The following is a 25,313-nucleotide window of genomic DNA, read 5'->3' on the forward strand; positions in this document are numbered from 1 at the left end:
CCGCCTTACCGCGTCTCTGTCATCCCATGCCGGGGGGGGTTGTTGTACTTTCGATGGGCCCATCGACTCAGCTCCTTTCCGTCCTTTCCACTGCAGAATCAAGCACTGTCTATATTGCTCCCATGTAAGCACCGCAAGGGTGGACCCATTCTCCCGGGATCCATCTGCTCTAAACCAGGGGGTGTCCCACCGAAGAACTACTCCATCTAAGCTCACATCCACGGGCTTCCCCACTCTGGTCGACAGCGGTGGCACCATCCTCCCCAGATCATCGGGGGATAGCACCATTAGCCCTGCCGAGATAAGTCGCTCCCTACTGAGATGGAGGTGGGTCATAGAAGCGGGCTCGTGAAGGGGAGCAGGGACGTCGGCCATACCTGCGCCTAATGTGGTTCCATCGGTGTCGCTCTGGTCCGTTAACGAGGACGCTGGAGTCGGCTGCAGCCCGGACCGGGGCTCCTCCAATGGGATGCTCGGACTCCGCTCCGCTTGCTGTGGTTCCTCCTCCTCTAACTCCGAGGTCGGGATTGGTGGACGTAGCTTCGCTGTCGGATCCGCAGGCTTCCGGTCCATCTCCGGTGAAGAAAGGCAGGCCTGACCCACTTCTTCCTCGCTCAGGCACTCGCCGTTCATCATCGCCACCTGATAGTCGCTGGCAGTGCATGCACCTAACTCCGCCATTTCTCTGAGGTCGGGCTTCTTCGTCACCAGCCTCTCGCCGTTGCATATCAAGGGGTGTTTCTCTTCTGCTTTGGGGCAGGTCATTCCTCTGCAGCCAGAAGTGCAGGGGGCGGTAGCCATTTCTCGCGCCACACTGGGAGTCTCCGCCCATAACACGCCCTCCTTCCCCTTGGGTGTAGCAATGGCGGCGCCTTTTGGCGGGAACTTTTGGCGGCTAATGGCGCAGCACAGTCTTACAATAAAGTACAGTCCAAGCACAACAAATCACAGTCTCTAGGCACACATGACCTGATTCTTCAGGCTTAAGTAGATCCTGTTCGTGACGCCATTTCTGCGGCGCGGCCCCACACCGCCGCAGGGCCGAGGGGTACCCGGAGCCGGGCCTCTAGTTCTCAGTCTCGGGGTTGTCACGGTGGCTAGACCCGGTCCGTGGCCCTGTCCGTCAGTGGGGGACGTCCGGTGAAATAAGTGGTGCTAATGGTGGTGTAGCGGTGCGGTTGTGGGGTGTAAGTCGCGGTAAATAACGAGGACACCAGGTTGCAGTCTCTTTACCTCTTTACTGGAGATCTCTGAGTCCTCAGTCCAGAACACGGTTCACCAGGCTACGCAAGTCCGGCCGGTCCAATGGCACCTCCAGAGTTCTCCTCTCAGGTAGAAATCTGTGCCTTCCTTCTAGCGCTATGTGTTGTAGTCCTTCCCTGCTGTGCTCACGGAAAGTAACCCCACAACGGTTGTGTCTGTTTCTTAAGTTCCCTCACAACTCGATTTGATGTTCCTCTGTAATCCACCCCTTCCCTGTATTCAGGTTGGAATGGCACCCGTTTGTCAGGTAGGCCTGGAGTTCTTCCGGGACCCTAGAGTCGCCCCTCTCCCGCAATTGCCCCCCAAGACTTCATAGGTGATATGTGGTAGACAGCCTGCCTGAGACCGACTGTCCTGCCGCTGTTTGGAGTATGGCTTGAAGCTGTATTCTAATCCACTCCCTCGGCGTTCCGGCCACCGGTATTGCGCCTCAGCAGGGTGCTGCCTCTTTCAACAAAACCCCTGCTGGTATTCTCCTTCTGCTTGATCTCGTTTCTCACTCAGCACAATCTATCTCACTTCTAGTCCTTTCTTGAGTCCCGCCGCTTCCAGGAGCCTGCGCGGACCCGTTACGTTCTTTCAATGCCAAGCCTCTGCCAGGATCCCACCCCTGGCAGAGACCCTACAGTCTCTCCCTTCACAACACCCCCTGCCACAGGGTGTTGCTCCGTTCAATCCCGTCAGCGTTCTGTCTAACTTCCTGCCTGACCCCCAGTTTACCCACTATGGTGGGGAGTGGCCTAATGAATAGCACCCTTAGCTCCCCCCGGAGGCCCAGCTGTGAAACATATTGGTGTCTGTGATACCTGATTGGAGGAACTCCTTCGGTGCCATCGAACGTACCATGGCTCCCCTTAGCGGCGAAGCCACAGCACTGCAACGACCAGGACTCTGGGGCGCTGCACTAACAATGATAGTGAACAAGCAATAATGCTAACAGGCTAGTTAAGGTCTGAAACCTTGGTCAAAGTTATCTGAGCACACAAATCTCAATGGGTGCCCAAACTTTTGCATCAGTCCATTTTGCTTTTTGTAACTTTTAAAAAGTCAAACATGAAAAAAATGTTTTGCCTAAAGTACAGTGGCAATGTGTCATATTTATATTTAGGTCTTTTAGAGATTATTTCATTGTCAACTTGCTTAACTGTTTAGAATAGCAGTTATTTTGACCAGGGGTGCCCAAAGTTTTACATGCCACTGTATGTGATCAATGCTACGATGGCAATCATGCCCAATGGAAGTATAAAGCATGACAGAAAGAATGAAAGTTCCTGATCCCTAGCAATAGATGTAAAATGTATGCAGCGTGACTACCTTATAGCTAGTTAGCAAGTGGGAGTGAGCAGCACTCGGCATATACTGTATGTTCTGCTACACCAGCGCTATATATAGGGCAACAGAAAATCAAGCAGGAAGCTTAGGCCTGTAATGTGGTCTCTCATTTTTCTTGACTATGAATTCCTGAATATGTAATTGAACAGGATTTACATTGTGACTGGCATAAAGAATGAATAATGGTCATGGTACATTTATATAACACATATCCATAAGTCCATTCACCAGACTGATGGCAAAATAGTGTTTTTATGGCATCTATGATAAATGTTGATGAAAATTCTTGATGCATAAAATAAGGTCTTAGACTGTACAATACCATTAAGAGGCAAAACAAGGCTTTTGTGCCATATGGATTTTTTTACTATCGTGATGGTCTATGGGTGATTTCCCTGTGTCTATAGAGTTGCTAATGGCATAGTCTTCTATCAGGGGACATATTCATATTCATAACCCCTTATCAGTAGCGTAGCGCAACACGCCCATGCAGTTAAACTCTGCAGTAGTGGGAAGAGATGGTCTCACTGCTCTACCGCTCTCCATTCTGTTGACTGCAGTTCTCATTAAGGCTTCTTTCACACTTTCGTCTTCCAAATCTGCACAGGATCCGTCAAGACGTTGAAATGACGGATCCTGTGCAGATTGTGGAAAACGTGTGCACTGGGCCCGTCTTTCTAACGGACCCGTCGAGACTTTGTGCACCTGTTGTGTATGTGTCTTCGCAGCAGTTTTCCGCTGCGACAACGCATACACAACACAAACCAGGTTAAAAAAAAAATTTAAAAAATCGCAGTATTCTCACCTACCGACGTCCCGCGCAGCGATGCTCCCGGCAGCTAGCGTTCCTAGTAATACATTGCAAAATCTCGCGAGAAGTCGCGGTCTCGCAAGACCGTGACTTCTCGCGAGATTTCACAATGTATTACTAGGAACGCTGGCTGCCGGGAGCATCGGTGACGCTGCACGGGACGTCGGTAGGTGAGAATATTGCGATTTTTTATTTTTTTATTATTTTTCACATTATATCTTGTTACTATTGATGCTGCATAGGCAGCATCAATAGTAAAAAGAGAAAGAGCAAGCGAGAGAGAATTTCCCTGATGGGAAATTCTTCCACGCATGCTCAGTTTGAAAAGGCGGGACCCGTCGCTGGATTCCTGCTTTTCACAGTCAGCGACGCTGACTGATTTTCCGACGTGCAAAAAAAACGTTCCTCTGAACGTTTTCTCAGCCCAACTGATTGTTTTTTTATGCAGGATCCAGTGCACGACAGATGAAACCGATGGCCATCTGTCACAATCCGTCGCTAATACAAGTCTATGGGAAAATGCAGGATCCTGCATTCTCAAAAATCGACGGATTGTGATGGGAGGTGAAAGACGGAAGTGTGAAAGAGGCCTAAGTCTTCAGCCTTCAGAACGGCAGTGTGATGTACTGGACAAGGCAGGGGTGGAGGAGCACAATGATGTCACCACCCTGGCACTCTGATGTCCTGTCTGCTCACGATTACATCAACGCGTTGGTCCGCCCACGCCTCCAATGCCTGCCGATGGAATTGTCAGGATCAGGAACTAAGTGAGTATAAATGATGGTTTGTTTTTTTAGTTCTTGTGGTGTAATTGGGGGGTCATCATAGTGTAGGGGATACTGTGGGGGTCCTCATATAGTGTGGGGGCATCAAAGTGTAGGGGGCCTCATAGAGTGTGAGGTCATCATAAAGTGCAGTGGGTTCTCATAGTGTGGGGTCATCATAAAGTGCAGGGGGCCTTCATAGAGTTTGGGGACATCAAAGTGTAGGAGGCCTCAGAGTGTGGGGTCATCATAAAGTGCAGGGGGCCCTCATAGAATGTGGGGGCATCAAAGTGTAGGGGGCCCTCAAAAAGCACAAGGGCTACTGTTCGGAGCCTTTATACAGTGTGGGGGGCCATTATAGTTTATTCTGAAAATGTACTTAAAAAAATGTACTTAAACGTACACTTACCCTTTAAGGTAAAATTTAACTTTACAACATTTCACAGATTAAATATTTAATTACATATTAATGTTTGAATGCCAAATTAAACATCATGTAATTAAAAAGCCGCACAAGAAGAGTAAAGCAAACAATATTCAAAATGATTTATCTTTTTATTTAGATTGAAACAGCAAAATTATAGGAGAAAACGATTCTGTGATTAAACTTGTACTTAGATAGATCTACCACTAGAGGGAGACAAATAGCAGGAAATGTTAGGGTTAGGGCCGTAGCAGATAGACTTGTGTTCCTTATGGTGGACAGAAATTGTTTTATAATGCAATAATAGATATCATATAATCTATAATCTGTTTAATTTAATAAACTCCAGAGTCACATGAGCTCAGCTGATTTCATGTGGTGTTATGAAAAAAGTATGGCAAACGTTAGGAGAAACGTTAAGAGAAATTCCATGTACTGACATGTAAAGTGCAGTTTCCATTGACAGCGCACTGTGCCAGGTACTGGAAGACACTTACAGTTTATGTCTCCGACTCCTGTTTACATTCCTTGTAGCCGGTGTTCCTCTATAAACATCCTGTGGTGATTTCCACTGAATTACTGGAGCAGATGAAATGTACATCAGGCTTTCCTCTCTGCTCCCACCTCAAATAACCCCCATCATCACTGCATTACTATTGTCTCTTTAACTGAGGAGTGATTTGGTGGATAACACAGATAAAAAGTAAAATTACATCTCTGATCTTTTATTGGGCAACGAGAATAACAATCCTTTACACGGTCACAGGAAGTTGCAGTATAAGCCGCGTATTAGTCAGTGATGTGGTGACATTGCTGCTAAACAGCTCTAATGGTTACTGCAAAGACTCCTAGGCAAGATGGCACATCTACATCCATAGACCAGCCTTATACTGGGACTATAAATACTGGACAATATGTACATACCCAGATCCGTGTGAGCAGTCAAAGTAGGAACATCAGACTTAAAACAAGGGCATGGGCGTCATATTAAAGGCTTGGACACTACTGGACAAAACCTATTAACTGCCTCAATTCCTCTCAATTCTTAAAAACAAGAAAGAGGGACAAAATTATGGGGCACGCGCTAAGACAAATTTGTTGGATGGCTTAGTCATACCCCTATCCCCTAGCCCTTTTTGTATGCCCTCACAAAAATCATGACTCTAATAAAGCCTCTAAGTGTTCCCCCAAAGTTTAATACCCCTACTATGGCATCCACACAGTATGATGCCCCAAAGATGCCCATCATATTGCCCCACACACAGATTATGAACCCCCTCAGTGCCCTACATACAGGTCCTTCTCAAAAAATTAGCATATAGTGTTAAATTTCATTATTTACCATAATGTAATGATTACAATTAAACTTTCACATATTATAGATTCATTATCCACCAACTGAAATTTATCAGGTCTTTTATTGTTTTATTACTGATGATTTTGGCATACAACTCCTGATAACCCAAAAAACCTGTCTCAATAAATTAGCATATCAAGAAAAGGTTCTCTAAACGACCTATTACCCTAATCTTCTGAATCAACTAATTAACTCTAAACACATGCAAAAGATACCTGAGGCTTTTAAAAACTCCCTGCCTGGTTCATTACTCAAAACCCCCATCATGGGTAAGACTAGCGACCTGACAGATGTCAAGAAGGCCATCATTGACACCCTCAAGCAAGAGGGTAAGACCCAGAAAGAAATTTCTCAACAAATAGGCTGTTCCCAGAGTGCTGTATCAAGGCACCTCAATGGTAAGTCTGTTGGAAGGAAACAATGTGGCAGAAAACGCTGTACAACGAGAAGAGGTGACAGGACCCTGAGGAAGATTGTGGAGAAGGACCGATTCCAGACCTTGGGGAACCTGAGGAAGCAGTGGACTGAGTCTGGTGTGGAAACATCCAGAGCCACCGTGCACAGGCGTGTGCAGGAAATGGGCTACAGGTGCCGCATTCCCCAGGTAAAGCCACTTTTGAACCATAAACAGCGGCAGAAGCGCCTGACCTGGGCTACAGAGAAGCAGCACTGGACTGTTGCTAAGTGGTCCCAAGTACTTTTTTCTGATGAAAGCAAATTTTGCATGTCATTCGGAAATCAAGGTGCCAGAGTCTGGAGGAAGACTGGGGAGAAGGAAATGCCAAAATGCCTGAAGTCCAGTGTCAAGTACCCACAGTCAGCGATGGTGTGGGGTGCCATGTCAGCTGCTGGTGTTGGTCCACTGTGTTTCATCAAGGGCAGGGTCAATGCAGCTAGCTATCAGGAGATTTTGGAGCACTTCATGCTTCCATCGGCTGAAATGCTTTATGGAGATGAAGATTTCATTTTTCAGCACGACCTGGCACCTGCTCACAGTGCCAAAACCACTGGTAAATGGTTTACTGACCATGGTATTACTGTGCTCAATTGGCCTGCCAACTCTCCTGACCTGAACCCCATAGAGAATCTGTGGGATATTGTGAAGAGAAAGTTGAGAGACGCAAGACCCAACACTCTGGATGAGCTTAAGGCCGCTATTGAAGCATCCTGGGCCTCCATAACATCTCAGCAGTGTCACAGGCTGATTGCCTCCATGCCACGCCGCATTGAAGCAGTCATTTCTGCCAAAGGATTCCCGACCAAGTATTGAGTGCATAACTGAACATTATTATTTGATGGTTTTTTTGTTTGTTATTAAAAAACACTTTTATTTGATTGGACGGGTGAAATATGCTAATTTATTGAGACAGGTTTTTTGGGTTTTCAGGAGTTGTATGCCAAAATCATCAGTATTAAAACAATAAAAGACCTGACAAATTTCAGTTGGTGGATAATGAATCTATAATATATGAAAGTTTAATTGTAATCATTACATTATGGTAAATAATGAAATTTAACACTATATGCTAATTTTTTGAGAAGGACCTGTACAGTATAATACCCCACACACTGTCTGATGACCTCATAGTAGCGTGCTCATTCCTGCAAAGCATGTCCCTCCGCCGTGTCTCCTTTCCACCAGTATCATTCCCCTTGTGAGGCAGTGACCGGAGTTATATTCGAGGGTCGCTATGTGTCCCCCAGGATGCGAACAGAAGCATAATGAGGCGGCGGGAGTGCATTACAGTCACAGGCATACCAGTGGTTGCAACGCAGAATAAAAGTGAGTGCTGGTCTTGAGCAAGCTATTTGTCCAAGGCAGATTTAGGAAAACCTGCCATGAGCTTTTATTTTTAAAACTGACTACAGGAAGGTAGTGGGATGGTCTGTTTCCTCCCCAGCCCAGGCTTTCCATATGGCCTACTGCCACAGGTCCTTTGTAAAAAACCCTGCAGCAGAGGGTTGGGTGTGTCAGTGTGGAGTTTGCAAAATGCAGAGCAGATGGCTCCGCAAAAGCTCAGCCTGTGTGAGGGGACACAGTCCAGCGGAGCGAACTCTTGGCACCCCGCAGCAAAACACAGTGGTGCAATCGCCCTCGGCAATTTATGGACTGTCTTGTTTCCTGGCTGCAATCCAGAGGATACCATGTGCTTTGTTTTTGAGTTTGAACATTAAAACTACTCTTACTTTTGAACTTCCCTTGGTCACTACCTCATCGCTGCGCCATGTGGACACAGCTGCACTACACCCTCCACTCCACCAGCAAATATACAAAAATAGTAGTCACCACCTAGTCCTTGTCCCATCATAAGCAGTATCTGTTCCCAGCAAAGCAGACAGCTAGAAGGAATATAGAGCGCACATAGGGCCTTATCCAAGATAAAAGGAATGTTAGATAATTCAAATTCACTCACCTATTGTGGTTGTGTGAGACACAACCACTGAGATTTAGCATTGGTGGCTGTGGCAAGCCCCCGAGCGATGATTCTTTGCAGGGAAAAGAGAATGGGTCATCAGGCGCTGTTCGCCTGTCAGGATAATGTACCAGAGGAGTCCAAGTAGATGCAATAGAGAAATAGACTTTATTTCTATGTGTTTCGTGGTGATCACACCACTTCCTCAGGACAGTCTATACACATACAGAGTCTGTTATTTATAGCGAAAGAGGCCCATGAAATTGCCTCCTTTCAAAAGAACCACACTCAATGGGCGGCAAATCAGACAAACAGATGTATACATCGTAAAAAATACACACAAAACAATCATAAAGCATAATGCAGTATATCACTTAAAAACAATGCAAAAAACTTTAAAAAAACACACATTTTTCTCCCCAAATTTGGGAAGAAAATGTGTGTCTTATAATCCTAAAAATACGATATATAAATATGGTATCGGTGTAATTGTACTGATCCCAAGAATTAAACTGCCTTATCAATTTTACCACACACAGAATGACATAAAAAGCACAGTTCCTGAATTGATGGTTTTTGTTTGTTCTGCCTCCCAAAAATCAGAATAAAAAGCGATGTGTCTGAAAAATGGTAGCAATAAAAACGTCAGCTCATCCTGCAAAAAGCAAGCTGTCACATGACAGTCAGCTTAAATATGGAAAAATTATAGCTTTCAAAATATGGAGATGTAAAAACTAGTTTTTGAAAAAAAAGCGTCTTTTAGTGTGTAACAGCAGCCAAACATAAAAACCTGGTATAAACTTGGAATCGCTATAATCGCACCAACCCCAAAAATAAAGTTGTCTAAACTCGTATACTGCATAAGGAATGGCGTAAAAATAAATAGAACCAATTCTTCACCTGCTGTTGATTTGTTCATTCTGCCTCCCAAAGATGCACACTTATCCTGCTCCCTGCGCTAAGCGCTTCCACCAGGGTTTCTTTGTAAATCTCTGAAACACATGATTCAGACAGCACCCCAGTGGAAGATTCTCTATAATGAAACAGATGGAGATACTGTGGATGGTGTCTGACCTATGATCCAGCGCTGTCTGTCTTTTTAGGCGTACATAAAAATGGGGTCCGCCGCAGTTTTGAGCACTACTTAATAAAAGGACATCACTAAACAGAAGTAAGTCTATTGCCTCAGGATAGTGAATGAAACCTTCTGTGGTTTCATCTGAATCACGTAACTTGAATATTTAGATGGAAACCTCAAAGTAAGTTCTCAGCGTAGAGCACAGGATAAATTTAATCTCAAACGTTATGTAAAATGTTCCCAATAAAATCTTCAACTCAACCCACAAAAAAAGTCCCCACTCAGGTCATCATCTGTCAATGGAAATATAGGGGCTTTTTCTAGGGGCCTCTAGAAAAGCAAAGTGGATCCTCGTCCCCCACCCCCCAAAAGAAATTCAGCAAATTCTGTGCTCCCAAATACAAGTGCCAGTGCCCCCTCCCTTCTGAGCCCGACAGTGTGCCTAAACCCCAGCATCAACATGTTTGGCATTTCTGTAGCAATGAGAGCCTGCCTAATTTACGATTGCGTGTCTCCAGAAGCATGAGCTGGGCAAACTGTACTGGTCACTACAAGTACTGGTCACTACAATGTACTGGTCAATTTTCACTCAGCAACATCTACTGCTGCTTGTGTCTGGAATTGAAAATCGTCCCTACACCTGTAGATAAATTTTGGGGGGGAATCTGCTCCTCTAGTAGGCCCCTTTCACACTAGCATCGTGCACTGCACGTCGCTATGCGTCGTTTTGCAGAAAAAACGCATCCTGCAAAAGTGCTTGTGCAGCGCCCCAGAGTCCTGGTCGTTGCAGTACTGTGGCTCCGCCACTATGGGGAGCTACGGTGCGTCCGATGGCACTGAAGGAGTTCATCTGATCAGGTATCACAGACACCAATACATTTCACAGCTGGGCCTCCGGGGGGAGCTAAGGGTTCTATTCATTAGGCCACTCCCCACCATAGTGGGTAAACTGGGGGTCAGGCAGGAAGTTAGATCAGAGAAAGCTGACTGGATTGGACGAAGCAACACCTAGTGGCAGAGGGTGTTGTGGAGGAAGAGACAGTAGGGTCTCTGTCAGGGGTGGGATCCTGACAGAGGCTTGGCATTGGAAAGAACGTAACGGGTCCGCGCCAGCTCCGGGAAGCGGCGGGGCCCAAGAAAGGACTAGAAGCGAGATAGATTGTGCTGAGTGAGAAACGAGATCAAGCGATAGGAGAATTCCAGTAGGGGTCGTGCTGTAAGACCGGAGCAACACCCTACTGAAGCGCACTACCGGTGGCCGGAACGCCGAGGGAGTATTATAACATTCAGCTTCAAGCAATACTCTAAACAGCGGCAGGACAGTCAGTTTAAGGCGGGCTGTCTAACACATATCACCTATGAAGTCTTGGGAGGCAATTGCGGGAGAGGGGCGTCTCTAGGGTCCCGGAAGAACTCCAGGCCTACCCGACAAACGGGTGCCGTTCTAACTGTAACATCAGGAAGGGACGGACGATTAGAAGAACATCATTTAATCGAGTTGTGAGGGAACTTAAGAAACAGACACAACGGTTGTGGGGTACTTTCCGTAAGCACAGCAGGGAAGGACTACAACACATAGCGCTAAGAAGGAAGGCACCGATTTCCACCTGTGAAGTGAACTCTGGAGGTGCCATTGGACCGGCCGGACTTGCGCAGCCTGGTGAACCGTATTCTGGACTGAGGACTCAGAGATCTCCAGTAAAGAGGTAAAGAGACTGCAACCTGGTGTCCTCGTTATTTACCGCGACCTGCACCCCACAACTGCACCGTTACAACACCACTTATTGCACCGGATGTCCCCCACTGACAGACAGGGCCACGGACCGGGTCTAGCCACCGTGACAACCCCAGGACTGAGACCCAGAGGCCCGGCTCCGGGTACCCCTCGGCCCTGCGGCGGTGTGGGGGCGCTCCAAATCTTGGCGTCACGAACAGGATCTACTTAAGCCTGAAGAATCAGGTCATGTGTGCCTTGGAACTGTGATTTATCGTGCTTTATTACAAGGACTGTGTGTTGCCACTTGCCGCCAGAAGTTCCCGCCAAAACCGCCGCCATTACAGCGCTAAGGAGAGCGCAGGAGAAGAAGAAGGGCGTGGAAGTGGGCGTGAACAAGCTGAAGAGCGCGAAAGACAATGGCCGCCCAGTCTAAATATTTCGGCCCCTTGAGGACGTGTCCGTCAGCAGCCGAGATCCGCCTCCTGATCCTTAATGGTGGGCAGAGACAACGAAAACGAAACCGCCCACGAAGAAGAGAGCGGGAAAAGGACCAGGAAGAAGAAGCGAGCAACATGGAGGACGCCATGGCCAGCCGCCCGGAGCCGGAGCGTGGGGTCGGAGCCGAGGACTCCCCCAGCTACCCGGAGAGGCACCGCAGCCAGACCCCCACAGTTGACGCTGACCTCCTGCAGACCGGAGCGGACGAGCTGATCCACCAACCCCGGCGGATGCAGCTGAGCACTGAGGCCGGGTGGAAGAAGACCATCATCGGGAGCCTCGCCAGACGTCTGTCGGCAGCCTCGTCTGGTCCGGAGCAAGAAAGAAGTTCCAGCGCTCCGAAGCCAGAAAACAAGGCCCTGCCGGAAAGCGAGGTGCTGCAAGCAGAGATGACAACGTCGCAGCACAAGGCCCTGCAACCAGCGTTCCAGACCCCAGCGCAGACGGAGCAGACCGGCACCGGAGGGACCGCATCTGAAGCAGGTATGAAGGACGACCCTGCCCTGATGACTGACACCACTCCCGTGACTGCTGGTGCCACAGCTGCTGACTCCGTTCCAGTGACTGATCTTGCAGCAGCCGCTGCCTCTGCTGCCGCAAATGCCCCTACTCAAGCTGCGCAGACCTCCATCGCTGTGCATGACCTAACCGTACATGAGAGATGGATTAACGGCGTTTGTCCAGCACTGGGTGCAACCCTGGACCTCACTTTTCCCAGGCCGAGAAGGGTTAAGTTCCAGGTGCAGCCCTGGAAGCCGTCCAAATAAGCCTCGGAAACCTGAAACTGTAAATAGTTAACTGTTTATTTCCTTGCTATTTTGCTGCTAAAACCCGTCCTGGGTTAACTCTTAAAGGGGTCCCTTTGTTTACCCGGGATCCCTATTGCTTTTTATTTTTTATTTTTGCTTTCACTTTCATTTTTGTTTTTTTTTGTTCCACAATGTTATTCAAAAACTGCTGAAATCATGAACAGTGCATGATCAGAACTTCTTTGTAAATAGTTTGCACCTTATTAAAGGCGCTCCCTACTGGTTTTACTTAAACAAGAACTCTTTGCGAAGATACCGCACTGGAACCTTTGATGAGTATGGACTGGTAGCTTGAGAAGATGCGCTACCTCACAGAGATTTGGTCCCCTCTTAAAGGGGATGTTCATTTGTTGCACGTAAATGGTGATATTGCTTTAAGACCGGTAGCAATAATGTCAATGAAAGAAAATGCTGATAATGTCTATATGAGAAAAGTTATATGTGTTTAACTGGTTAAATGTGAAGAAATATTGATAATGTGTTCTGAGAAGTAAAAGGTGAAAGATAGAAGAAGGATGCAGTGGGCCCGTAGAGATAGACGTGGTGTCCAGCATGCATAGTAGACAGAAAGATAATGAGAAAGTTTAATGTTGTGAAAAGAAGATAGTTGATAATGTTGATAAGAAAAGGGGGGGGGGATAGAAGGTAAACCCTGTGTTCCCCATCGAAAGTTAGTAATGTGTTACTAAGGACAGAAAGTGAACCTGTAAGGGTTAGTGGGTGAGTCCTTATAGGAGCCAAGTAGAGCCGGCTCAGTGTTCTCAAACTGAAAGAAAAGTTATGTTCTATACTGTGTATAGTAGTGGAAAAGGCAGTAGGCCCTGGCTGAACGGGGCGGTCCTGTAATAGAAAGGAGAGGCAGTAGGTCTGGTGCCGATAGGACAGGCGGTCCTGCAGATCCAAAGAAGGAGAATGAAAAGTTAAAATACCTTATAATGTGATTATAGGAAGGTCTTTAGTGGATTAAGAGTGTATGTCCTTAAAGGCAAAGTTAAATTATTGTTCAACAATCTTGCACTTAGTAGAATACCCGGTTGGGTAACGGGAGTTATTTATAACCTGTAATTTATAATGTTAACTATGTTTGTAACGTTCAAGTGTCCTCACCTCCCATAAAGGGAAGCTCTGTTCAAATATGCTTATTGTTATTGCACTCAACAAAATTGTATGTCTTTTTTTGCTAACTTGTATTGTTGTTTTCTTCCCAGTCCCGGAGTACTGTGTTTAACCAGGGGGGAGTGCAGCGCCCCAGAGTCCTGGTCGTTGCAGTACTGTGGCTCCGCCACTATGGGGAGCTACGGTGCGTCCGATGGCACTGAAGGAGTTCATTTGATCAGGTATCACAGACACCAATACATTTCACAGCTGGGCCTCCGGGGGGAGCTAAGGGTTCTATTCATTAGGCCACTCCCCACCATAGTGGGTAAACTGGGGGTCAGGCAGGAAGTTAGATCAGAGAAAGCTGACTGGATTGGACGAAGCAACACCTAGTGGCAGAGGGTGTTGTGGAGGAAGAGACAGTAGGGTCTCTGTCAGGGGTGGGATCCTGACAGAGGCTTGGCATTGGAAAGAACGTAACGGGTCCACGCCAGCTCCGGGAAGCGGCGGGGCCCAAGAAAGGACTAGAAGCGAGATAGATTGTGCTGAGTGAGAAACGAGATCAAGCGATAGGAGAATTCCAGCAGGGGTCGTGCTGTAAGACCGGAGCAACACCCTACTGAGGCGCACTACCGGTGGCCGGAACGCCGAGGGAGTATTATAACATTCAGCTTCAAGCAATACTCTAAACAGCGGCAGGACAGTCAGTTTAAGGCGGGCTGTCTAACACATATCACCTATGAAGTCTTGGGAGGCAATTGCGGGAGAGGGGCGTCTCTAGGGTCCCGGAAGAACTCCAGGCCTACCCGACAAACGGGTGCCGTTCTAACTGTAACATCAGGAAGGGACGGACGATTAGAAGAACATCATTTAATCGAGTTGTGAGGGAACTTAAGAAACAGACACAACGGTTGTGGGGTACTTTCCGTAAGCACAGCAGGGAAGGACTACAACACATAGCGCTAAGAAGGAAGGCACCGATTTCCACCTGTGAAGTGAACTCTGGAGGTGCCATTGGACCGGCCGGACTTGCGCAGCCTGGTGAACCGTATTCTGGACTGAGGACTCAGAGATCTCCAGTAAAGAGGTAAAGAGACTGCAACCTGGTGTCCTCGTTATTTACCGCGACCTGCACCCCACAACTGCACCGTTACAACACCACTTATTGCACCGGACGTCCCCCACTGACAGACAGGGCCACGGACCGGGTCTAGCCACCGTGACAACCCCAGGACTGAGACCCAGAGGCCCGGCTCCGGGTACCCCTCGGCCCTGCGGCGGTGTGGGGGCGCTCCACTTGCAGGATGCGTTTTTTCTCCATAGACTAGCATTAGCGACGCAGTGCGACACATTTCTACACGTCGCAACTGTCGTGCGACAGTTGCGTCGTGTTGCGTCGGACCGTCAGCACAAAAAAACGTTACATGTAATGTTTATTTGTGAGTCCTCAGCGTCTTTTCCGACCGCGAATGCACGGCCGGAACTCCGCCCCCGCCTCCCCGCACATCACAATGGGGCAGCGGATGCGATGTAAAACTGCATCCGCTGCCCCCATTGTGTGGCGGTTTCACTGCTAGCGTCGGTGCGCCGCAACGTCGCATAGCGACGTGCGGTGCACGACGCTAGTGTGAAAGTAGCCGTACTTAGGAGCTCTGTATAGGAAGTCCACAAACTATTCTAGGAAAATCTCCAGGAGGCAAATAGCGCTCAATCTCTCAATAGCTAAGCAGTACTGTACAGCCATATATAGGGTATTTCTACATTCAGCAGCAATTATGAGACACATTTTGGTGCCATTTTTACCCATTTCCCAGTGTGAAAATGTAAAAACTGGGGCTAAAACAAAATTTTGGTAATAAAAATATAATTATTTTTTTCTTCACTGCCCAATGGTATAAAATTCTGTGACCCACCTGTAGTGTCAATATGATCACTGCCCCGCTAGATAAATTCATTGAGAGGTGTAGTTCATAAAATGGTGTATCTTATGAGGAGGTTCTGTTGTTATCGCACCTCAGGGGTTCTGTCAAAAAGAAATGGCATCCTCAAACCATTCCAGCAAATCTTAACTCCAATATGGTTCTTCTTCTCTTCTGAGCTTTGCATTGTGCCTCAAAAGTAGTTTTCGACTGCATATGAGGTATCTGTGTCCTCGAGAAATTGCTCAATAAATGTTGGGTCCATTTTCTCCTGTTACCCTTGTAAAAATAAACAATTTGGGGCTTAAATAACATTTTTGCGGGAAATATTAGATTTTTTTTATTTTCACGGCTCTAAGTTATAAACGTCGGTAAATCACCCTGGGGGAGTCAAGGTGCTCACCGCACATCTAGATACATTCCTTGAGGGGTGTAGTTTCCAAAATGGGGTCAATTGTTGGGGGTTTCCACTGGTTTGGCACATCATAGGCTCTCCAAACTCTGCATTCCAAAACGTCACTCCTTCCTTTCTGAGCCCTGCCATGCGCCCAAACAGTAGTTTTTCACCACATATGGCGTATCTGCACATTCAGGAGAAATGGCGCAACAAATTTTGGGGTCCATTTTATCCTTGTGAAAATGAAAAATTTGAAACTAAAATAAAAATTTGGTGGGAAATGTGATTTTTTTATTTTCACGACTCTACTTCTGTGAAGCACCTAGGGGTTCAATGTGCTCAGCAAATCTATATAAGCTCCCTGAGGGGTCAAGTTTCCAAAATGTTGACACTTTGGAGGGTTTCCACTAATTAGGCACATCAGAGGCTCTCCAAACAAGACAATGCATCCGCTAATTACTCCAGCAAATTTTGCATTCAAATAGTCAAATGGCACTCCTTCCCTTCCAAGCCCAAATATTTGTTTTCCTCCACGTATTGGGTATCGGCATACTCAGTAGGAATTGCATGACAAATTGTATGGTGCAATTTCTCCTGTTACCCTTATGAAAATGAAAACTTCGGAGCTAAAAACATTTTTGTGGGAAAAATGTGCCTTTTTTTATTTTCAAGGCTCAATGTTATAAACTCCAGAGAAGCACCTGGGGGTTCAAGGTGCTCACCAAACATCTAGATAAGTCCCCTGAATGGTCTAGTTTCCAAAATGATGTCACTTGTGGGGGTCTTCTACTATTTAGGCACATCACGGGCTCTCCAAAGGCAACATGCTATCCACTAATTATTCCAGCAAATTTTCTATTCAAAAAGTCAAATGGCGCTCCTTCCCTTCCGAGTCCTGCCATGCCCCCAAACAGTAGTTCCCCCCTCCCACATATGGGGTATGGACATACTCTGGATAATTTACATAACAAATTGTATAGTGCAATTTCTCCTGTTACCCTTGTGAAAATAAAACATTTTGGGCTAAATTACATTTTTGTGGGAAAAAATGTGCTTTTTTCATTTTCACGGCTCAATGTTATAAACTTCTGTGAAGCCCCATGGGGTTCAAGATGCTCATCACACATCTATATACCTTACTTGAGGGGTCTATTTCCCAAAATGGGATCACTTATGGGGGGTTGCTACTGTTTAGGCACATCAGGGGCTCTCTAAACGTGACATTCTGTCACCTAATTATTTCAGGAAATTTTGCATTCAAAAAATCAAATGCACTCCTTCCCTTTCAAGCCCTGTCATGCGCCCAAACAGTGGATTCCCCCCTTAGGCCAGTCTCACACGTCCAGATAATTCCGGTAAAGGAGTTATCCGTGTCCGTGTGCTCACGTGGCACATCAGTGTGGCACATGTGCGGCACCATAGGGGTAGAGCCACATATTCATCACTGTAATGAGCGGTACCACGTGACCGCTCACACAGGACAAGCTGCCGGCGCTGAGAGGAGGCATCGGGGGAGCTGGGTGAGTATTTCTTCTGCAAACGGGTGGGCGCACGGGAGGTGGGAGGCGGAAGGTGACCCCAAACTTTATTTTTAACAAAAAAAAAACTTGATCTTTCATCCCTTCTCTCCTGCAAGCGTTGCTTTCAGCCGAGCAGGACAGAACAGATGAATGCCGACTTCAGCACCACACGCAGGGGACAGCGCTTAACTGTAGCACTGTTTCTCCTGCGGCGGTACGTGCTCACGGAGGAGAGTGCACACTGTTCTCCGTGTGCACGTGTGCGGGACGCTTTGCGGACCGTGCTGCCGGAGAAAAGCGGACATGTCTCCGTGTTTTGCAAACGGACACACGGTCCGTGAAAACACGCTGACATGTGCAGAGACACATTTATTTTAATGTGTCTACGTGAGTCAGTGTCTCCGGTACGTGAGGAAACTGTCATCACACGTACCGGAGCCACTGACATGTGAAACCAGCCTTATGGGGTATCAGCAAGCTCAGGAGAAATTGCACAACAAATTTGGGGGTCCATTTTTTCCTGTTACCTTTTGAGAAAATAAAAAAATTGGGGTCTAAAAGTAACATTTTTGTGAAAAAAAATTAATGTTCATTTTTTCCTTCCACATATTATAAAATTCCTGTGAAGCACATTAGTTGGTCAACTTTTCAACTTATAACTTCCTAACAAAAAAAAATTATGTTTAAAAAATTGTGCTGATGTAAAGTAAACTTGTGGAAAATGTTCTTTATTAACTATTTTGTGTGACACAACTATTATTTAAGGGCATAAAAGTTAAAAGTTTGAAAATTGCTATTTTTTTGCCAAATTTCCTTTTTTTGTCACAAATAAACGCAAGTCATATCAAAGAAACTTTACCACTATTATGAGGTACAATATGTCACAGAAAAAAAATCTCGAGATCAGAGGGATACCTGCGTTCTTTGCTGCATTGTTGCATTGTCTCATTGCTTTCTATGGGTGAAAATACACTGCAAAAACAATGGAAAAACCCTGAAAGAAGTGACATGCTGTAATTTGCTAAAAGGCAGTAGTTTTCCAATTCAGTCAGGAAAAAAAACAATGTGTCTGCATGAGATATCTGAAATCTCATAGCTTTTGCTGATGCTGAAAACGCAGTAAAATTTGCATTAAAAAAACGCAACAAAAATGCAAAGTGTGAACATAGCCTTACTCTCACAGCGAGTGGCATCCTCTTCTTCCTCCATAGCCATCCCATAAAGCTTTTCATGGCAGTCACATTATTCGCCATCCACCATGGGCACACAGACGTCACCTTATTGGACAAATCCGAGGACACACATTCATCTGAGGATGGAGCTAAAAGGGGCCCCCATTGCACCTCAATATTAGAGTTAAATCCATAATAAATTGTATCACAGCAGTATCACAATTGAAATAATTGCTAAATGGAGATGTAAATAGAGTGGCCATCATCCTTCGAGCCCACCTGCTTATCGTTCTGTTGACTGGTTGTTGTAATCAGCAAGCCAGCAGGACATTGTGAGCCCAAGCCATCATGTTGGTTGGAGTCTACTCACCCTCAAGAAAGCCCTGTTCATTATACTGGCTGGTGGCTCACATGCCTTCCAGCATGAAAGCATCACTGCTATTAGTGCCATGCCAGAAACGTAACAGTGACCTCCGACAGTGAACGACATGGATGGCGGGGATAGGTAGATTTAATACAAGTATATTCATTTTGGCGCTGTGAATAGTAGCAGAGTGAGGTTTCTTGATTCTACAAGAGGTAATGATTCTTTGGTATCACCTTCATCTGTACAGAATCCTTGGTAAGTAAATCTTTTTAAGGACTTATTTTCAACGTTTAATAGGATACTTGTTAATCATCACAAACCTAATAATCCCTAATAACAAGTGGCTCCAAAGTCAGTTCCAAATGAGAGTACATCCTGCTGGATTTTGCAATCATGTATTTTTTTTGTCAGAGCATGGAGCCATGGATGTGAAAGTAAGTCTATAGTTTTCCATTCACACCTGTGACATCTAGAAGACTAGTATTATTTAAAAGGGTCAAGTATCCATCAGAACTGATTCAGGTAGCCTTTGGCTATCACTAAGGCACTTGTTCCAAAGCAAAGCGATATAATTTCAAACAAGGGATTGCTAGGTGTGAATTTCAGAGGTTGCTCAAAAGATCAACTATCTCAGATGAGCAATTGCTCTTGTCAGAAGATCTAGGTCATAAATTTTGAAAATGTGAGACGTAATGATTCTACACTATGTCAACTCATTTCTAGTACACATGGGTAAATTGCTTTAGCTAAAGATTTCACAATCATTTTGATGGAATATTTACCTGTAGATATAATGCCACAAACAAAAAATGTGAAATTGATTAACAAACAATATTTTTTTGCCAACTGATGGCTCAATGTAATGCTCAAAAACGAAATCAGCCACAGTGACATAGCGACAGGAGCACAAGTGTGGTTGTCCCAGGTGTCAAATAATGATGGGTTACAGAATTTCAATCCTCCTACTGCCAAATTATCTGGTGGCTGCTGAACATGACATTGATATAGTTCGATCGTGTGGTAGAGCAGGTACCAACAAGCTGCTCTATCATACTCCATCTTGAAGGTCTCAGGGTGTTGACTTCAACGCATTGCTCCACCTGCAAAGGCCCACTCTTATACGCAGGGCAGAAGAAGAATCAGTGACTGATCTTTGGAGGATCAAGTAAGGAGTGTATAAGCTTTTATTTTTTTTAGGGGAAGGAAGGACAAAGGTGTCACTGAAAGACGGATTATTGTTACTGACAAGGAACAATGAGAAGGCATTTTTAGCTTGAGATATTCAGGAGGCATTGTTACTTAATGGGATGCATTTTACTTACTGGGGTATTTTATGGTATTTTTACTTTTAAGTGTTCATTATTACTTTCATAGGAAGACCATTTTAATGTCTAGAGGGCAAAATTTTTGTGTGGTGCACTATTATAGTTTGGTTGGCACAAATTGCCTCTTCAGAGAGGAAGAGGACTTGAACTCTAATGCCACCTATTGGAAGTAGTAATCATAAAAGTCAAAATCAACTCTGTAACAAGTCTTGCCACAGTGTTATGATCTGGTGGCCTAAGAGCAGCATGAGACGTACTCTGGAGAAGGTGGTACCTGTACTGACCGCAGACCCTGAACCTAACACCGCAACTAGAAGTAGCCGTGGAATGTACCTAGCGCTCCCTAGACATCTCGACACAGCCGGAGGAGTAATTACCCCTAGAGATAGAAAAGGGAAAACTATCTTGCCTCAGAGAAAATCCCCAAAGGATAGGCAGCCCCCCACAAATATTGACTGTGAGAGGAGAGGGAAAAAACATACACAGACTGAAATGAGAATTTAGCAAAGGAGGCCACTTCTAGCTAAATAGAAAGGATAGGACAGAGTACTATGCGGTCAGTATTAAAACACTAGAAAATATCCACCACAGAAAATACAAAATCTCCACAGCTAACTAAAGATATGGAGGGTATATCTGCATCTCCAGAGATACCAGCTTGGCTAAAAAAATCCTTATACAGACCAAGCTGGACAAGACAAAACATAGAAAAGAACTGAACAATAAGACCACAGCATGTGGACAGCAAAATCAAGGCCAGAACTTAACTTTGTTGAAAAGAGCAGAAGAGACCAGGCAGGGATGTGAATCCTCCAGGAACAATGGACAACTGGCACTGACTAAAGGGTGAAGCAAGACTAAATAGCCCAGTCAAAATTGCTAAAAGTGAACACACCTGATAAATGCTGCGATTCAGAGACAGCAGCGCTACCACTTACAAGCACCGGAGGGAGCCCAAGAGCAGAGTTCACAACACCACAGGACCTAGAATAAAAGTCAAATCAAAGTCTGAATTTGTAGACATGGTGTTTTGGGCAGGTGGGGGTTGCCCCCAGTCAGTGCACGGTATGAGATCTGAGTTGGCTGTGTTAGAGGCTTCTGTCTAGGATCTAAGGGGAAATGTTTTTCTTGTGGGGAGTCACATGCTTGGCATGCCAGTGTAAGAAGGCTTATATGCCGTGCATGCTCCTCTGGGAAATTAAATATAAAAATTGACTCTTCAAAGAGGACTCTTGTGCCACCTATTGGAAGTAGCAATTCTAAAAGTCATTATCGAACCTTCAACGAGCCTTGCCACATAACTTAGGACAAAAGCCAAGTTAGAATCTCAGTTTGCAGGCACCATGTTTCGGGGTAATGCCCCTCATCAGTGCAAAGTATGAGATCTGATTTGGCTGCATGAGAAGCTTCTGAATGGGATTTAAGGGTGAAAGGGATGTGGCTTTTATCCCAAGTCATATGACAAGGCTTGTTAAAGGGTCCATTTTGACTTTTAGGATTGCTGCTTTCAATAGGTGGTACTAGAATTCAAGTCCTCTTTCTCTCTGAGGAGACATTTTGCATATTTAATTTCCCAGAGAAGCAGTGCATGGCATATAAGCATCCTTAGACTGGCATGTCAAGCATCTCACTCTCCACAAGGTGAAACATTACAGAAGCCTCTCGAACAGCCAAATCAGATCTCATACTTTGCATTGATGAGGGGCAACACCCCAGATCCCTGAGTCTACAAATTGAGATTTTGGTTTGGCTTTTATCCTAATTCATATGGCAAGACTTGTTGAAGAACGATTTTGACTTTTAGGATTGCTACTTCAAATAGGTGCCAGTAAAATTCATGTTCTCTTCCTCCCTGGAGAGGCAATTTGCATATTTAATTTCCCAGAGGAGCTTTGGGTGATGCATAAGCCTACTTATATTGACATGTCAGGCATGTCTTTTGCACAAGGAGAAATATTAACCCTTAGGTGACTATCTGTACTATTGTTTTCAGGAAAACTATCTGCATTTTTTTTTCAAGGGAAGATGGGAATAATTAAATTAATGACTATTTTTCAAGTATTGGGATCACTGTACCACACAGTAAGTGGGAAAATGGCATGACAATAGCTATAAAATTATGGGTATTAGCAGGATGGGGAGTTTATGAAGGCTGGGGATAAGGCTGGAATTCTGAGAAATGTCGTGTCTGTGTTAAAAACTCTGCATAAAAAAGTAATCAAGAAATTGCCACTGTGGTCTGGGCCAGATGGCAAAGAAGGCATGAGAGAATACGAACTGTAAAGTTTGGGGTCCGTACCGGCCAACTAGTGTACCGAGCCCCAAACACAGACTTTTCTCATGATGTCCAGCTTACTGTTCAGCATAGCACAGCACAGCCAATCAACAAACTTTTAAGCTGTGTCCACTTCTGGAGGCTTTACAGCCATGCCAACTATTGGTATGGTTGTGATTGGCTGGTGCACCATCTGACATGGACTGTATAAATGTCGTGTCATGGGTGCCGCTGACATTCTACTCTGCTTAGTGTAAGGATTAGTGATGAGTGAGTGTGCTCGTTACTCGAGTTTTCCGAGCATGCTCAGGTGTTCTCCGAGTATCTTGGGTGTGCTCGTAGATTAAGGTTGTGCCCCGCAGCTGCATGATTTGCAGCTGTTAGACAACCTGAACACATGCAGGGATTGCCTGTTTGTTAGGGAATCCCCACATGTATTCAGGCTGTCTAGAAGCCACAAATCAAGCAGCTGCAGGGACAAAACCATAATCTACGAGCTTGTCCAAGATACTCGGAGAACACCCGAGCATGCTCGGAAAACTCGAGTAACGTGCACACTCGCTCATCACTAGTAGGGATAGGATGCAGGTGGAGTGATGGACAGTGTTAGGTAGCACATTCTGCCACAAGTCCGCTCTGTGAACTCTGCACGTGACTCGGTGGGAGTACTGTGCCAAAAGCTGCTATATGTACTCTGCAACCCCATCTGTGGGAGTACTGTGCCAAAAGCTGCTGTATGTACTCTGCAACCCCGCCTGTGGGAGTAGTGTGCCAAAAGCTGCTGTGTGTAATCTGCAACACATATCTGTAGAAATGCTGTGCCAAAAGTCACTGCGTGTACTCTGCAACCCTGCCTGTGGGAGCACTGCTCCAAAAGCTGCTGTGTGTACTCTGCAAACCATATCTGTGGGAGTACTGAGCCAAAAGACGCTGTGTGTACTCTGCAACCCCGCCTGTGGGAGTACTGTTCAAGAAGCCATTGTTTGTACTCTGCAACCAATATCTGTGAGAGTACTGTTCCAAAAGCCACTGCATGTATTTTGCAACCCCGCCTGTGGAAAAAGCCTCTGTGTTTACTCTGCAGCCATGTCTTTATGAGCAGTGTACATAAAAAATAATTCTACTCTGCATCCTTCTCATTGCAATTTCTAGGCAAACAAATAATTTTATCTGGACTGTTGTGTGTTTTCTAGTACTGTGGTAAATAAATCTCAGCAACCATCTTGTTGCCATTTGCAGGGCAAACAAATAATTTTTCTGGGCCACCGTGTGTTTTCTAGTAGTGTGGTACATAAATAAATCTCGCTGTCATTTGTAGGGCAAACAAAAATTTTTTCTGGCCAACGTTGTGTTTTCTAGTTGTGCGGGAAATAAATAAATCTACTCTTCTGCCATCTCTTTGTGAGTAGTGTGTACAAAAAACACTTCCAAAAATGCAGAGAGCATCAAACGGGACGAGGACATGGCCGTTGTGATGCTAGTGTAGCTGCTAATGGTGTTGTGGCTTCTGCAGGCAGAAGACGTGGTCATTCTGTGCCTGCTACATGCCCAAATACAACACCTTCCTCTGGTGCACACAGGTGACAGGAAATTATGTATTCTTTTCTAGATCTAAATACCACTGCACGAGTGGTGAGGCTATAATATGTTGAAAAGGTGTTAGATTGGAAGGCTGAGAGTGGCTCCAGTTCCTTCGCATTATCTTCCACTCCGCAGAAAGTGCAGAGTTGGCACCTGAAGACCATGATAATCCGGCTTCCACCTTGCCCCCTTGCAAATCAGCCAAGCAGTCTGAGAACCAGGTCATGCAGCAGTCTTTTCTGCTTTTTGACGACTGCTGGCTGGGGTCCTGTGCCCCATCCACCTGGCCCAGAAGTGGAAGAGACTAAGTGCACTGATGCCCAACCACTTGTTAGGTTGAAGGATGAGTATGTGGGAGGGCTAGTGCACATGGTCAGTGGACCAGTGCAGCACTTCTCAGAGGATGATGAAACACAGTTGTCAACTGCAGCATCTTTCTGCCCTTTGCAGACTGGCAAGGAGGGCAGGGGTGAGGAGTGGATGCAAGATGACGCGGGGGATGAGGTCCTAGATCCCACATGGAGCCATCCTAATGACATATGTGCTTTGGAGGAAGAGGAGGTGGACATGCTGCCCCAGCAGCACAGCAAAAGAGGAGCAGGGTGCAAAGGCACAGCGGGCGGCCCATAGCCAGCACGTCGGCTGCTACTTCCCACCGCACCGCTAAAATCAGCACACCAAAGCCAGCTCAAAAGAGCTCCCTCGTGTGGCATTTCTTCAGAGGATGTCCTGACAACAAGCGGCGGGTGGTTTGCTTGCTGTGTCGCCAGAGCCTGAAGCGAGGTATAAATGTTTTTAATCTGAGCACCACCTACATGAGGCATCTGAATTGAAATCACGAGGTACAGTGGAGTACACTCCTTAAAAAGCTTGACAGATCTAAGCCCCCTCCTGCTCCCTCTTCTGCTGCAGTCTCGGCCTCTTCCTCCCGCTTACTATCAACAAGGCCACCTGCTTCCCCGCAAAGAGAGGATGTGACAGCACCACCACCACCTCCAGTGCCACCATCTCCACTCCATCCCATTGAGGTTTTCAGCTTTGCATCCCCCAAACCCTCTAGAGAAAGAGGAGATACTCCTCTAACCACCCAAGAGCCATGATCCTGAATGACACCATTTCCAAATTACTGTCCTTTAAAATGCTGCCATTCCGGCTGGTGGAGACTGATAGTTTAAAAAGACTGATGGTGGTG

Source organism: Ranitomeya variabilis, chromosome 2 (genome assembly GCF_051348905.1).
Source record: "Ranitomeya variabilis isolate aRanVar5 chromosome 2, aRanVar5.hap1, whole genome shotgun sequence".
In the NCBI taxonomy this organism is placed as follows: Eukaryota; Metazoa; Chordata; class Amphibia; order Anura; family Dendrobatidae; genus Ranitomeya; species Ranitomeya variabilis.